At 40.2% G+C, this 13,062-nt stretch overlaps 1 pseudogene; it reads left to right on the forward strand.

Annotated features, from left to right (window-relative positions):
- Positions 1–1,317: 1,317 nt before the first annotated feature.
- On the forward strand, positions 1,318–11,782 carry LOC118723034 (annotated as a pseudogene).
- The last annotated feature ends 1,280 nt before the right edge of the window (positions 11,783–13,062 follow it).

Below are 13,062 nucleotides of genomic sequence, written 5' to 3' on the forward strand. Positions count from 1 at the left end.
GATGCTGCTGCTGTCTCCACTTCACAAACGATAAAACAGAGACTTAGAGAGTTAGGTAGTCACCATGTTCAGAGCCCAGGTCCTTACACATCCTGTTATAGTTCCTCTGAGCATTTAATCAGTTTTGAGCAACAAGACAAACCACACATTTTCAGGCTTTGGATGTGCATCCAATCCTCAATCAACATAAAAAACAAACTCCCTAAGTTACTAAGATTGCCTTTATCTGTCAGACAGCCAAAACCCGGTGCTAAAATGTCATCTCAGTTGTTTGGGGTTATCTTTATAAACAGTCCATCTTTGCCAATTTTGACATAGTGAACATAAGAACAGCAGACTAATTGGCTAGAAATAAAGAAGGAACAGTTGTTCTGATATCTAGCACATAGGTAAATTGTTTTAACATTAGGACGTCATATAAAATTTTATTTCTCTTCCTTGCCTTAAAATATTCTGTTACTTGTGCAAGAAAAATCAACAAAATTGGTGAACAAATAAAAATGATTCAATTACTACAATCAGGAATGAAAGACAAAATATTACTACTACTCACAGAAATAAAAATAATTTTAAGATATGAACAATTGTACACCATTAAATTAGATAACATAAATGAAATGGGAAATAAGACACAAACTTCCAAAACAGACTGAAGTAAAAATAGAAAATTTGAATAAACCTATAACTAGTAAAGAGATTGAATTAATAACAATAATAATAAAAATGTCCATAACAAAGGCCTAGGACCAGATGTGTTTATTGCTGAACTATACAAAAAAATTCAAGAATAATTAACATCAATCGTTCACACATGCTTTTAGAAAATAAAAGAGAGGAAATATTTGAGTTCATTTTATGAAGCCAAAATTGCCCTGAAACTAAAATTACATAAAGACATCATAAAGGAAAAACAATTATATACCAATATTTCTCTCAAATTTGAATGCAAAATTCCTTAACAAAATTTTATCAAACTGAATTTAGTAAGATGAAAATAATTATATAAAATAACCAAGGTGGATGGGTGGGAAGAGATCAACCAAAGAACTTGTATGCATATATGGTATCCCATGGACACAGACAATAGGGGGATGAAGGCCTGGGGCAGGGAGCTAGGACAGACTATAGGGATCAGTGGGAGAAAAAGGGGGACAATAATGATTAAAAATCTATATAATCTATATAATAAAAGCCTAAGCAATGTTACACCAGAATAACCAGAACAACCAGTCACTATAATGGGCACTGACCACCAGGGGGCAGACACTCAACACAGGAGCTGCCCCCTGGTGGTCAGTGAGCTCCCACAAGGGGTGCATGGCTCATCCAGAAGCCAGGCTAATGGTTGGCAAGTGCAACAACAGTGGCGGGGGCCTCTCCTGCCTTTACAGCAGCGCTAAGGAGCAGCTAGCAAGTGGGCAGTAAGGAGCAAAGGGTCCTGAATTGCGAGAGGGATGTCCCTCTACCAGTTTAGGCCTGCTCCCGCATTGCTGGTGTGAATGTACAGTAAAGTGGTTCAGCCACATTAGAAAACAGTTTGGTAGTTCTTCAAAAAGTGGAACATAGGGTTACCATATGATCCAGAAATCTACTCCTAGGTATATATTCAAGAAAATTAACGACATGACAATACAAAAACTTGTACATGAGTATTCGTAGTAGCATTATTCATAATAACCAAAAGGTAGAAACAACCTAATTGTCCATCAAGATACAAATGGATAAACAGAATGTGGTGTAAGTATACAATAAAATAGTATTTGCCACAAAAAGAATGGAGTACTAATATGTACTAGAAAATGGATGAACTTTAAGAGCATTATGCTAAGTAAAATAAACTAGATACAAAAGGTTACATATTCTATGATTTCTTTAATATAAAATGCCTAGAATAGGCAAATCCATAGAGACAGAAAATAGACATATGAATGGTTGGAAAGGGGTGGGAGGAGGAGAAATAGGGAGTGACTGCTAATGTGTGTGTAGGGGATTGAAATGTTCTACGATAGAATTAGATGGAAATGGTAGAAAAACTTTGTGAATATACAAAAATCACTAAATTGTACATTTTGAAAGGATAAATCTAATGGTGTGAATTATATCTCAATTTACAAAAGAAAATAGTCAACAGAAAATTTAAATAATACACTAAAAATATTTTCTAGGTACTAGCCAGGTGGTTCAGTTAGTTGGAGCTTCATCCATACACAAAAATATTGTGAGTTCAATTCCCTGTCAGGGCACATACCTGGGTTGTGGGTTTGATCTCCAGTCAGGGTGCGAACAGGAGGAAACTGATTGAAGTTTCTCATTTCAATGTTTCCTTCTCTTTCCCTTCCACCCTCTTTAAAAATCGATAAAACCATATCCTCATGTGAGGATTAAAAAATATACAGTATCCTCCCAAAAATGTATATAAACTTAATAACTGATAGCTCAATTGGTGTTTCTTTCTTTTCAGATTTAACCCATTGGAATTAATAATTATTCAAAGTGTGTATACATTTTGGGACACCTGTGAGTGTGTGTGTGTGTGTGTGCGTGTGTGGGTGTGTTAGACTGGGCAAGAAAGAAAAAGAGAAGACACCAATTACTAATATTAGAAATGAAAGAAGGAATAGCACTATGAACTCTACAAAAATTTAAATGTTAATAAAGAAATACTAAGTATAACTGTATGCCAACAAAGTTAGATGATTCAGTGAAATGAAAAAATTTCTAGAAAGACTAAGTAATAGAAACTCTAAGTAGAGCTATAAAAAGTATAATTATATTTTTTAGCTTAAAATGTATAATTACAATATAATGAAAAATATTTCCACAAATTAGAGCTCCTATCTCAAATGGAGGAAGAGGAAAGGAGATCCAAGACCCGGGCACAGGTCTCCCAACCCTGATTCAGCTACTCATCTCTACTGACAGTATTCATAGCTTTCAAGCATAATTTTTGCCTGAAGGAAAAGTTTTATTTTAAACATTAGAATATGGATATCTATGCCTTTAAGATGGAAGCAGTCATTTTAACTTGGAAAAAACCCTACGTCATAGTTATCTCCCACATGAAAGAATTTTATAGAGCACCTTCAAAAGCTGTATCTATTGTACTTGGTGTACCCTCAAGATTACAAGACTATAATATGCACACCTTGGTGTCTATCTTGCTATAGCTAATACTTGCTACCTAGGATTAAAAACAAGATTATTCCATTCTGTAGATGTACGACAGTTTTTTAATCCACTCACCTGCTGATAAGCACTTAGGCTGTTTCCAAATCTTAGCAATGGTAAACTGTGCTGCTATGAACATAGGAGTGCATATATCCTTTCTGATTGGTGTTTCTAGTTTCTTGGGATATATTCCTAGAAGTGAGATTACTGGTCAAATGGGAGTTTCATTTTTAATTTTTTGAGGAAACTCCATAATGTTTTTCACAGAGGCTGCACCAGTCTGCACTCCCACCAGTAGTGTATGAGGGTTCCTTTTTCTCCACATCCTTGCCAACACTTGTTGTTTATTGATTTTTTGATGATAGTCATTCTGACAGGTATGAGATGCTACCTAATTGTCGTTTTGATTTGCATCTCTCAAATGATCAGTGACTTTGAGCATGTTTTCATGTGCCTCTGGTCTTCTGTAGATCCTCTTTCAAAAAGTGTCTATTTAGATCCTTTGCCCATTTTTTTGATGAAATTGTTTTCTTCCTCTTGTTGAGTTGTATGAGTTCCCCATAAATTTGGAGATTAAACCCTTATCGGATGTAACATTGGCAAATACGTTCTCCCACGCAGGGGGCTTTCTTGTTTTATTGATGGTTTCTTTTGCTGTGCAGAAGCTTTACACAATGGAATATTATGCTGCTGTAAAAAAAGAAGGAACTCTTACCATAACAACATGGATGCACCTGGAAAGCATTATGCTAAATGAAATAAGCCAGTTGTAGAAAGATAAATATTACATGATCTCACTCATCTGTGGAATATAATGAACAACATAAACTGAACAAAAATGGATCCAGAGACATAACAACATCGAACAGACTGTCAAACCTCAGAGGGAAGATCGGGCTTGGGGATTAGAGATCAACCAAAGAACTTGTGTGCATGCATGTAAGCATAACCCATGGACACAGACAGTAAGGGAGTGAGGGCATGTACTGAGGGGGAAGGGGGGTGGCTGCGGGAATGGCTGGGGAGAGGTCAATGGGGGGGAAAGGAGACATATGTAATACTTTAAACAATAACAAATTTAAATTTAAAAATAATAATAAAATAAATAAAAACAAAATTAAAGTTAAGACACATCCATTGCAGATTTTTAAATGCTTGATCTGTAGCTGTTCTTTCTGAAAATAATTATATACTAGGACCAAAACTGCTTGTAATCTAAGCATCCTCTTGCTAATTTACTTGTTCTGCAAGTTCCCAAGTTGATATGTTTGATGGAGCCTATATTTATGTGGACCCCAAATGCAAATGGTAAAAGTGACTTATGATGAGTCATGGTCCTACTTGTCTGCTTTGCTCCCTGGGGTAGGTTGGCCAGCCTGCCAGGCCCTGAGGAAGGGAGGGGGCAGGAAAGCAGAAAACAGGAATTGTAGGAGCCTCTAAAAATAACGCTCTGACTCAACAACAAAAATAAACAACATGATTTTAAAATAGGCAAAGAACTTGAATAGACATTCCTCCAAAGAAGATATACAAATGGCCAACAAGCACAAGAAAAGCTGCTCATCACTAATATTTAGGGAAATGCAAATTAAAACCACAATGAGATATTACATCATATCCATTAGGATGACTACAATAAAACACACACACACACCACAAACACTGAAAATACAAAAATAACAAGTGTTAGCAAGAATGTGGAGAACTTGGAATCCTTATGCACTGTTGATGGGGATGTAAAATCCTGTAGCTGCTGTGGAATATAGCTGGTCTTCAAAAATTTTAAAATAGAACCTTGCTGGCATGGCTCAGTGGGTGAACGTCCATCTATGAAATCAGGAGAGCACGGTTCAATTCCCAGACGGGGTACATGCCCAGGTTGCAGACTTGATCTCCAGTGTCATGCATGCAAGGAGCAGTCAATTGATGATTCTCTCTCATCATTGATGTTTCTCTCTCTCTCTCTTAAATCAATAAAAATATATATATTTTAAAATTTTAAGGCTGAGCAATGGGTATCTCTCAAGGACAACTGGCACACACGCCACAAGACCAAGGGCAAGAGAAAGCCCTATCACAAGAAGCAAAAATATGAGCTGGATGCCCTGCTGCCAACACTAAGATTGGGCCCCCCTGCATACACACAGGCCGTGTGCGGGGAGGCAACAAGAAGTACTGAGCCTTCAGGCTGGACGTGGGCAACTTCTCCTGGGGCTCAGAGTGTTGTACATGCAAAACAAGGATTATTGATGTCTACAATGCTTCTAACAAGGAACTGGTCCAAACCAAGACCCTACTAAAGAATTGCATTGTGCTCATTGACAGCACACCATACCGACAGCGGTAAGAGTCTCACTATGCACTGCCCCTGGGCTGCAAGAATGGGGCCACACTGTCTCCTGAAGAGGGGAGATTTTAAACAAAAAATGATCAAAGAAAATTCAGAAGAAATATGATGAAAGTAAAAAGAATGCCAAAATCAGCAGTCTTCTTGCATGCATCACTTCAAGACCAGGCCAGTGTGGTCGAACAGATGGCTATGTGCTCAAGGTCAAGGAAAGGAGCTGGAGTTCTATCTGAGGAAAATCAAGGCCGGAAAGGCAAATAACTCCTTCCCCTATCTTATCTCAGCTAATAGAGGTGTTTATCTAGAAAAAAAATTAGATAAAATTATTATATACATCAAAGAACTGAAGAAATATTTGTATACTCATGTTCAGAGCAGCAGTATTCACAATAGCCAAAAGGTGGAAGCAATCAATGGAGGGATCAATAAACAAAGCCTGATATCTATCTATCTATCTATCTATCTATCTATCTATCTATCTATTAATATCTATAGGTAGGTAGGTAGGTAGGTAGGTAGGTAGGTAGATAGATAAATAGATAGATAGATAGATATTATTCAGCCATAAAAAGGGAAGGAAATTTTGACATATGCTACCACATGAGTGAATATTGGGGACATTATGCTCAGTGAAATAAGCCAGTCATGAGATAGATGAGACTATATATGAGGTTTCTAGAGTAGTCAAGTTCAGAGAGACAGAAAGTAATGGTATTTGCCAGGGGCTGATGGGGAAATGAATTAGAGTTTAATGGGTACAGTGTCAGTTTGGGAAGATGAAAAAGTTCTAGAAATGGATGGTGGTGATATTTGTACATTATGAATATATGTAGAACTATGGAGCTGTCCACTTAAAAATGGTGGTGGTGGTAAATTCATATGTGCATTTTATCACAGTAAAAAAAAAAAAAAAAAAATGGAGGGGAAGTGACCCTGTGAACTTAAAGCAGAAGGCAGCTGTGACCTAGGGAAAAAAAGATAGGTGAGTGCACCCCAACTTGACCAAGTTTCAATGAGAAACAAATATTTCCAAAATTTGGTCTCCAGTGTCATCAAAGATGTAAAGAAACAGAAGACTGCCAGGAGTGTCCCTCCGTATGAACTTTCTGAGGGAGATATGCATGAAAGCCTTTTACATGTGCATGTTCTCTAACACAGCAATTCCACTTCCAGGCATTTCATCTTTTAATAAGAAATCATCATAGAGGTTCACCAGATGTACCTACAACAATTTAAAGCAAATGCACAAAAATGAGGCATGGTGAAACAAAGTGTTACACTGCCATTTTACAATCAATGCTTATATTGTCAAAGAGTAGTTTGTTACATGGGAAAATGTTTTCAATGTATCTCTAACTGTTTCTTTTTTTAAATTATAGGACAATAAGTTTATTATGCATATATTTTCCTAAAAATTTTTACAGAAAGGGAGAGTTATAATAAGGGTGGTTTTATCTTCATCATTCTACTTTTATTTTCCAGATTTTCCATATTGTATAGTATGTATCATTTATTTCTTCAAAAATAAAAATATTGTGTAAATATTTTTAAGTTAAATCTGTGTTTCCTGAATTTCTAGTTGGAGAACACTGGGCCCAGGGAGGATTGAATATTTCCTGGTAAGATGAAAAAGAAGTACAAAAAAAAAAATGCCACTTAAAAAAAATTTATATATATTGGGAAGATGAAAAATATATATATATAGTGATTGATTTCAGAGAGGAAGGGAAAAGGAGAGAGAGATAAACCTCAATGATGAAATAGAATCATTGACCAGCTGCCTCCTGCACCCCCACACTGGGGATCAAGCCTGCAACCCAGGCATGTGCCCTGACCAGGAATCAAACTGTGACCACCTGGTTCATAGGTCAGTGCTCAATCACTGAGTCATGCCTCCGGGTGCCACGTTTTTATTGTCCTAAGTTAGGTTTTTCTGTCAAAAACTAGACCATGGCCAAAGCCGGTTTGGCTCAGTGGTAGAGCGTCGGTCTGCAGACTGAAAGGTCCCGGGTTTGATTCCGGTCAAGGGCATGTACATTGGTTGTGAGCACATCCCCGGTAGGGGGTGTGCAAGAGGCAGCTGGTCGATGTTTCTCTCTCATCGACATTTCTAGCTCTCTAGCTCTCTCCCTTCCTCTCTGTAAAAAAATCAATAAAATATTTAAAGCAAAACAAAACAAAACAAAAAAAACAAAAAACAACTAGACCATGTAAGAGAAATGTTAAAGTACTTAAGAGAAGAGATGCCTTGTCAAATGAGTTGGTTGGAGTGTTGGTCCATACAACAAAAGGTTTTGAGTTCAACTCCTAGTCAGGACACATACCTAAGTTGAAAGTTTGATCTGTCAGGGTGCATATGGGAGGCAACTGATCCATGTTTCTCACATCACTGTTTCTCCTTTGGTCTTTCTCTCTTTCCTTCTTTCTCTAAAATCAATAAAAACATATCCTCTGGTGAGGACTAAAAACTAACTAACTAACTTAACTAAATAACTAACTAACTAAATAAATATTTAAGAGCCTAAATTTTGTAATCACTTCAAAAGTACCTATTTGCATGCAACCCATTGGTATGCTACTTACCAATTATTCCCATTTTATGTATTAAAACCAGTCACCCAAGTTTCTCTTGATAGATAATTGAGGGTAAGGATGTGGGAAGGAGAATGACAGGAAGGATGGGAAACTCCTGCAGAGCCTGGAAATCAGGCTACATTTCCTTTAATTCTTATTTTCAAACTTAATTTATTGGAGTGACATTGGTTTACAAAACCATACAGGTTTCAAGTGTACAACTCAACAAGGGAGTTGTAGTGATTGATTTCAGAGAGGAAGGGAAATCTGCACCCATCACCCCGAGCAGTCTCTTTCTGTCCCCATTCTCCCTTTGCCCACCTCCGTCAACCCCCTTTTCCTCTGCTATCACCACACTGTTGTCTGTGTCTATGTAATATATATATATATATATATATATATATATATATATATATATATATATATATATATATATATATATATATTTTCTCAATCCCTTCACTTTCTTTCATCCAGTCCCCCAACCCCACTACCCCTGACAGCTGTCAGTCTGTTCCATGTATCATGCCTCTGGATCTATTTTGTTCTTCGGCTTATTTGTTCATTAGGTTCCACATATAAATGAGATCATACAGTATTTGTCTTTCTCTGACTGGCTTATTTCACTTAGCATAAGGTCCCTCCAGGTCCCTCCAAGCTATTGAAAAGGTGACTTCCAATTCGGATTCTCATTTCTCTATTTCATCATCCAACCATGTTCATGCTATAACTTTATCCTAAATGTATCTGTATTCGTGCCCCACTTATACTTCGGCTGCAACTTTCTATTTTTGATTTGTCATAACATTGGTCGGATCTGATTCAGGAGTTGTATTCTGAAACGCCTTGCCAGAAAATATCTGAAATGTGATCCCTGCTACAGGGACAAAGAAAGGGATGTACAGATGCTGGGTTGTGTTCACACTATGGTTCATGAGGTCCTGGGAGCGCAGGCCTGAACTGCCACAGGCACACCACTCTTTCCTCGTCTCTAAAGATACTCGGTAAAACCGCTGACACCAATCAATGCAGGGAATTCAGGAAGGCCTGACTACAATGAGACAAACGCCAGCAGGCTGCAGGCGAAAGCTGGGCTCTGTGCAATGCAGAGAGCCCATCCTTGACGTTCACGGGGGCAGCAGGTTGCTTCTGGGGCACAGAGACGCTCTAGCGACATGTGAAATCTTAGTCACTTCAAAAATGAACCCCGTGTGACCCACATTCAAGGCCTAGAAACGTATAAAACATTCAATGAGGGAGGAGGGACGGCTATTCTCAGAGAAAAGCCCTGCTGACTAAGCCAGGAAGACTGGCCGCAGTGTTTTTTACAGGACAGCCAGCTTTGTTTCCGGGTCCTCATAAAGTGCAGGAGGCGCCGTGGTAGGTTCCGCCTGGCTCGCCCAGCCTGGCTCCACCCTCCTGGGCAGCGCTGCTTCTCAAGGATCCCAGCGTCTCCCGTGGGTCCTGGCCAGGGTCTGGTTCAGCGACACCCCCTGCCTCACCCCAGCTTCCTGGGACAGGCAGGAGGCAAAAAGAATGGGAGGAGGGATGAAAGAGGTTTGACACAAGCACGGTGGCTCAAAGTGACACATGACCTGCCCCAGTTACAGGGACTGGAGGACGAATATGTCAAAACAAAAAGAAAACAACAACAAAAAAGCAGATGTACACTGCCAGTTATGGATTTTGGCAACCACCTCAGTGTATTCCTACAAAATCAATGGACAAAACAGTGTAGCCAGGGACACTTTCCAGGCAATGCCTTACCGACTATTACATGTAGGCAAACAGCCACGTGTCACAGGCCAGTCAACTAGGGCCTCACAGGTTCCTGAAAAGTCCAATTGGCCCTCCCAAGCTGGAAGACAGAAGCCAAAGCCACCAGAAGTGGCACTTCAAGATTCATCCCTGGTTCATTTTGTCTCAACCGCCAGATATCTGCCTCCTTCTGTAGAAATCCCAGCGATGTTCTCACTCACCTGCTCTTGGGCTCTAGGGAGAGAGGAGTCAATGGACTCATTCAGCCACACCCAGGAGGAAAACCACAGAAATTGGCTGGCACACTCCTCCCTTGTCAGACTTCGGGGACAAAGTACCAGCTGTCTACTCCCAAGAAGCTGATAAGGACTCTTTCAATGTTGCACAGAAGGCAGGGTTTAGGGGACACTCTGGGGAGAAGGCAAGGAAGCCATCGCAGCCCAACCCTTAGTAACAGGTAGTGCTGGCCACACAGTCAGGTCCCTGTGACCCCTCCCTCCTTTCTTTCTTCCAGGCTCAGGCTCTCCTCATCACCATCTCTGGAGCCCTCTGCCACCCACCTCCTGTAGACAGCTGCCCCCAACTTCACATCCCCACCTCTGCACCCCCTTCCCACCCCTCAGTCCCCACCCTCAGTCCCTCCTCCCTCAGGATTGGCAGGAGCCATTTCCCTGACCAGTCTGCAGGGAGATTGGTTGTCACACCCCAGATTCTGTGACTTCTGGCTCTGGGCAGATAATGGCCCATCTCAACACTCCATGAGCCTGCAGTTTTTTCCTTCTCAGTTCTGGGCCTGTCCCAGAAACAATAGCCTTTATCTGCCTCCCAATGACATCACCACGTGTCCTGAAGGGTTTTCGCCTATTGTTAGACTACAATGCCCTTTCCCTTCTCTCACAATGCCTCAATTGGGATGCATCTTTGGGCTCTTTAAAATATAACAAGGAAAATGTCTTGTAGCAAAAAATCAATGTAATAGAAAATAGGTAGCCCCACAGAATTAGGAGAAGCCATGGTTAGTTTAAATTTCATCCACTTGGCTTCACTGCAGAAAGTGCAATACTTAGAGCAAGGGAGAGTGAGCTCACATGTCCAAAAGCTTCCTACTGCTCTTCAGTCTCTGTCTCTACCAGCAGTTCATGATGTTAACTACAAAGGAGTGGGTGACAAGAATTTCCCACCTTAGGAAGTAGCTATTGAGTCTGCCAGTCACTTATGACAAGTGGTTTCATACATAGAATGGGGGGAAAACACTCTACCTCACTCTTTTTTATTTATGTTTTCATTGATTTATAGAAGGAGAGGAAGGGAGAGGGATAGAGAAACAGAAATATTGTTCAGAGCGAAACATCAGCGATCGGCTGCTTCCTGCATGCCCCCCACTGGGGATCGAGCCTGCAACCCAGGCATGTGCCCTGACTGAGAATCAAACCAGTCACCTCTTGGTTCCTGGGTCGACGCTCAACCACTGAGCAACACTGGCCAGCCTCCACCTCATTCTTATATGAAAATTTAAGGGAGTAGAAAAGGAGGTTCTAAGGTGATAAATGGAACCCACCATGTTTACATTTAATGTCCATGAATCCACTGCATGAGCATAAGCCCTCGAGTGGGTAGCGAGGGATATGAGGTATGGATCACCTCTTTCAGTCCCCATGTACGGTCCATATCATATACATTGGGGAAATGATGGAAAAAATGTTTGAATAGTTTTAAGAGCTTCAGGTTGACGAAAGCCACAACTTCCATTAGGTAAGAAATGATGATGGCTGCACCAGCATCCAAGGGGATTAAATATCCATCCAGGACCCCCAAAAAACTCTGACTCAGGGAACAATGGAGGAACTGGTGGTGTCTTCAGAGGACCAAGGTGAGGATGAAAGGGAAGGACCAGAGAGTCAGACTCCTGAGAAGCTTCCAGAGCATCGCAAGTAGTGAAACACTTGAGCAACTCATTTTTTAATGATACCTGTGGGAAACGAAACATGTCTATCTCCCCAAATCTTTGCTAAAGTCTGCTACCCACACAAAGGCCCTGGTGGTTTTTTTTCTACCTGAGAGCAGGGGGAGTTATAAAAACTTAAATAAAGGCACAACCCCATCTAGTTCAAAGGCCAAGGGGAGCACGAGGTGGTGAGATGTGCAAGTAAGTCCTAAGAGCCAGAGGTATTTTTTCATGTATAAGACACTATTTTTTTCTAAAATTGTTAGCCTGAAAATCGAGAGGCGACTTATACACAGAAGTCAGCCAAGGAGGGAACCATGCTGGTGGGTAGCTACCCAGAGCTTGTCAAACAGGCTTCCTCCAATCACGGGCCTTATTGTTACTGATGTCAGTGATTCCATAATTGGAGGTGGAGATGGAGAATGCCCAGATGCAACAATGACCTGAGCGTTCTGAGCCCATAAAATGTCAAAAAATAAAAAGATAAATATCAGTAAGTGACTGTCTTACTCTGCAAAATTCAAACTGAATGTAATCAGCTATGCAAAAAAGCATGGAAATAGAGCTGCAGAGGGACAATTTGGACTTCCTCCCCCTGAGTGTATTATCAAACAGTGGAAAAAAACAGGAGGAACAACTCCTTAAAATACCAAATAAAAGAAGAAGGCCTTAAGAGAAAAACCAGCACGATGCTTAAAATATTGATTTCTTAATTTGGGGTTGGAAAAATGGGGCACATCTTCTACATGGGGACTTCTTATACCTGGAAAAATACAGAAACTGAGAACAGACAAGGCTCCGAAACTTGTACAAATCTTGAGGAAGGCTTTAATCCTTCCATAATTTGTAGAAGAATAAAGCAATTTCAATTAGTTCTTAAAGATCAGGGTAACTCAGGAAATACCTGGGTTACATATGTGATGTGAATTGAATTTGCATTGCATTTATGCTGATGCTTCTGATTGTTTTACAGACATCGAAGAGCTATTAAAGTCTTCAACTCTGTGGTGTTTATCACCTACTAGCACATTTAAACACCTGCATAGTACGAGGTTCCACCCTAGCTGCTCCTAGGTAGTGCTTCACAAACTCCCTAGTGAAGGACCAGCCACTGCTACTCCCAGTTTGTGTAGACTGATGTGTGGCATTACTGAATGTGGCTTGTGTGCAGTTTGCACAACATGAGACTCAACACAAGAATTCAACACCCAGTCTGGTCTGTTCCCTGTTCAATAAAAAGATCCCATGGCATGTGCTTAGATAGGAATGC

The sequence above is a fragment of the Pipistrellus kuhlii genome, unplaced genomic scaffold (assembly GCF_014108245.1).
Source record: "Pipistrellus kuhlii isolate mPipKuh1 unplaced genomic scaffold, mPipKuh1.p scaffold_m20_p_2, whole genome shotgun sequence".
In the NCBI taxonomy this organism is placed as follows: Eukaryota; Metazoa; Chordata; class Mammalia; order Chiroptera; family Vespertilionidae; genus Pipistrellus; species Pipistrellus kuhlii.